Raw genomic sequence first — 4530 nt, forward strand, 5'->3', positions numbered from 1 at the left:
ATTTTCACTCGTGGGTCTTAAGCTTCTGCTCACACTGCACGATGGAATTTCACTGTTTAAAAGTTCACAACTCATGACTCACGTCCTCACACTACACGAGCCGACAGTCGGATGCGAGCGAAATGCTTCCACCGTACGACGCGACAGGCATGTTTCTCCGGTCTGCAGAGGAGGGAACATGCGCACCTGAGGTGGAGATGAGGTCGCGCTCAACAGCGAATCGCACGGCCCTATTAATTTGTGCATGTGAAGTGTCAAATCGGGTCGTAGCACTGCTTTAACTGTGCGATTTACGCACGAGCCACGACCAGAATTTCAAACCGTTTTGATTTTCTTGTGACCCTGCGATTGCACGATCGTGAGGCAAAATCGCTTGTCGTTACCCCATGTACACTGCACGATGCGAGACTCACGATTGACCTGCGATTGAGCAAGAAATCGGCCCGACTCTCAAAAAGTCGTGCGAGTGCCAAATCGGGGCAAAAGTCGCACAGTGTAAGCCCAGCTTTAATCAGGGGTGATAGCAGTCCGGCGCCGCGCCGGAAATCCGGCGTAGCGTGGCTGTAGGAAATATATATTTTTTCGATATTAATAAAATAATTAATAAATTATCTTGTGTGCTTTCATGTACAGTGAAAATAAATGAGCGCGCAACAGCCTGTTGTAAGACACGCGAAAGGAACCCAAATGAGCAGCAGCCCATAACATTGTATCTATCCTGACACCTAGCTGTAAAATGTAACACTTTTTTTTATGTCTCGAGTCACTGGCCACAAGCACCACTGGCAGCAGAAGCAGCGCCTAGATCGACCGGTAGTTCTGGTGAAGGGACAAAGTGTCCGGTGGTGCACAGATAAGAGATAGTTAGCCTATAGAGTAGACTCTACTGGTTACCCTTCTTAGACATTTCACTATGGATGGAGGCAAATCCGAAAATGTCATCTAGTTCTGCTGAAGAACTGGAAGAAAATACTGTAGGCCAAGTTTAGACCATTTGGATTCCGATAAAAATTGGCAATAATGTTAGCACACATCCACATGGCTGGCTTGCTTTGTGATTTGGGTGTGTTGAACCGTGTGGATGTAGCCTAAGTGGAATACTTGTGAAGTTATGTGATCAAGACAACGTTTGAAGGTAAGGCGATTTGGTTATTAATTTACTCGCTGTGGCATTGTGTGGCTTGTGCTGGCTAGTAGGCTATTGCTAGCCTCATGCTTGGAATCACTGAGAGAATATGTTTGAAATATATTCGGCTTTTTTCCTTCATTCATGTGCGCTAAATGACTGCGCAATGTTGACAAACTTTGATGGCGGTAGAACTAGATTCTTTCAAAAAAAAGTAGTATGCTCAAGACGGTAGGCTATGCCCGTCATGATACTTTTTTTCTTCATGTGGTGCGTTAAATGTCTGCATTGGAATAGCGGCTACCATTCGCAGCACGTCCAAATGACTGTGGAATGCTTGAAATTGGACCGCTATGTTTCACATTTGAGACATGGTGTTGGAGTAATGTACATAAGTTATTCACTTTGTCTAACTCTTGTCCCCAGGCTTTAAGTCAGGGCATATGTATGTGCGTATATTCTGAATGTGTCATTGTTTTCGCTCTGTGCCTGCAGGCCAGAGAAAGAGAGAGAGAGAGAGAGCAGGAATGTTCTTCAACTGTAGCAAACACTCTCTCATTAGGCGAGGAGAAAAGGACAAGGTCACATTCAGTCTGTTTCAGCTAAATAACAAGATATTCTGCTAAGAAATATGCTACTGTGTAAACTGGTATTCTGCTAAGAAATATGCTACTGTGTAAACTGGTTTCAACTGGTTTAGCTAATTACCCCTCCCCTTAGACCAATTGAAACCGAAATTGTAACTAGGGCTTTCCTTCAATAAAACGTAAGGAGAAGGAGGCTGTTTTCAGAGTGAGCTTGGACATTGTAATTGAAAGCAGTCTCCTGGTCACCCTCCTTGCAAGTGTTGAATTTAACTCAAGTTCTCTGTGTCTCTTCTGTACAGGTTATTAGAGATAAATGTTGGTAGCTTAAACCTAACATTTAATTGGTCCTTTCGAACCGGATTCCAAGATACCTGACGATTCCAGCGTGCGAGTGAGATCCAGGAAGACTGTGGCCACAGCACTAAGACCCTTTGCGGGACTGGTCCCTCCCTCGCAGGCTGGGATCTGAGGGTTGACGGAATACCCCAAGAGAACAGAGAATTGTGAGTAGGTCTTTTATTCAAAAGGATTGAATGTGAAAGACGGTAAATAGAGAGTAAAACCCTGACAATTCTAGACTCTATCAGGTAAAATAGGAGGCCAGACTCCTCTGTGTCGTTGAACAAGTTAAAGACTGGACTACGTAAAGTAAAGGGAGGGCAGACTCCCCTAGTTTAGAAGAAACTAGTTAAAATCTGTGTTCTCCGCGTTGAGAAAGTGTGAAAGTGTGTATGAAAGGAAATACATTTACCATTAGGTGATTGTGTTTCATTCCAATTCAACAAGAGTAAAGTAGTGAGCCCTTGTGGATGCTCGTATGCAAGAAGGTTCCACCTGAGAAGGTCGAAGAGAACCTTACCACAACGGTCGTTGATCGCTACCTTGTTGCAAAAACCCAGTGTTAGAATACTGCAGGTATTAAAGAACCACTGGGCCAAATTTTAGTTCAAAATGGGAACGGGGCAAAGCAAAGACAGAGAGAAGTTCTTGGAAGAACTATCGTGTAAAGACTGGAAAGTAGTACAAAAAAGAAGACCCTACGGCAATAGCACCTTTTTGTTATTGGATAAAGCGGTACGAATAGAAAAAGACTTGATAAATGCTTTGTATGTGGAGAAAAGGGTCACTGGGCAAGGCATTGCCCACAAAAAAAAAAATGTAGATCTGAAAACTCTGAAATTATAGCAAAACTAGTGTGAAAAAGCAAATGACAGCCATTTGGATTACTCACTGAGCAGTTAATGTCTCAGATACCATATAGTAATATGATATGTTTACTAACAACTGTGATCTCTGTTTGTCTGTCTGTGTGGGCCCTATTTGTTGTATGAATTGTCCTAGTGGGACACCCCACTGTGTGTGTGTGAGAGAGGTTGTATATGTGTCTGTGGAGTGTACGTGTGTATCTGTGGAGTGAGTGCCTATAATATGTCTGAGAGTGGAAGACATACTTTGGGTGTTTAGTGGAGGTACTAGGGATGGTACAAACCGCACCGAAAACCGAAATCGTACAATTCACACACCATACCGAACCGTGAAATGCAGTCCGTGGCAAACCGCAATTCATGTACTGCCCAGAAAAATATGTAAAGTAGAGATTCTAGGAGTATCTTACCCAGTCTCTCTGATTAATACATTAGTATATAAGACCAATCAGAGGATGACACAATTAAAATCACACCATTTTCACATTATAAGCCTATACAAACCATATGTAGGATATTTAGTGATAGGTCTGATTCTATTAGCCACTTGAAAGAGGGCATTTGAAAGGCTGATGACAGCTGATTAAACTTGCACATCACTTTATAATTACAGTTATATAAATAAATAGGGTTTAATATTCCCAGTGCACCATTTATCACGAACTAAAAAAGAACCGTAGAGAACCGAGAACCGTGACCTTGATACCGTGATATGAACCGCACCGTGAATTTTGTCAATCGTTCCACCCCTAGGAGGTACTCTATTGTGTTCAGAGTTAGCCGAAGCTTGTGAGTGCACATGTTGAAACAAAATTTTTAAAAAAGAAGGAGCCTTTTATTTTATTCTACAATTCAACTTTGAGGTCTAGAATTTTGTCATGATTTTGTTTTTCCACACCCATTTATTTTTGGCAGGAGAAAATGGGGTTGTGGAGTTATGTTTGTTTCTTTAGGCAACTGTTTTCAATTGATTGTTAATGTTTAATGCATTGTCTTAAGTGAGAAATCACCAACTGTGGTGAAGGCCACCAGGCCCTTTCTACCTGGCCCTTTATGTGTAAGAAAAGCGTAACGTTGCGATGGTCTCTTTTTGATGGTTTGTGCAAGTAGGGAATTGGTTGAGGTTGAACGGTTTAAAGAGGTGTAATTTAATTGTGGAATCTGGGTTCGCCAGATTTTCCCCGTCTGTATAGGCCTATATACAATGGAAAAGTGAAACTGAACGTGAAAAAAGCTGAAGCAGGTTGAAGAGACTTTGAAGGCTATTTGTTTAGGCCCTATATTTGTGATACTCGTTGTTTGTGCATCAATGCTATTGTTTTAATGGACTATCCTGAACATGTTAACTTTGCAAAAGAGTTTTGCTTTCATGATTTACTGTAGGCCTAACGAAATGTCTTTGTTCCTTCTAAAGAATAGATGAAGCTTTCTCCTTGTTCTTATCTCCTTGTTCTTATGAGATCTTGAAATAACGCAGGCGTTATTTGATGGCCCAAAGGTGCTGTGAGTAAACCTAATTTGGACCTGGTCTGAGAGTTAGATCACATGTGCTAAACATTGCTAGCAATTTAGGTTATCATTTTGTTTTGATTGACTTTTAACTGTGACTTGT

The sequence above is a fragment of the Engraulis encrasicolus genome, chromosome 13 (genome assembly GCF_034702125.1).
Source record: "Engraulis encrasicolus isolate BLACKSEA-1 chromosome 13, IST_EnEncr_1.0, whole genome shotgun sequence".
In the NCBI taxonomy this organism is placed as follows: domain Eukaryota; kingdom Metazoa; phylum Chordata; class Actinopteri; order Clupeiformes; family Engraulidae; genus Engraulis; species Engraulis encrasicolus.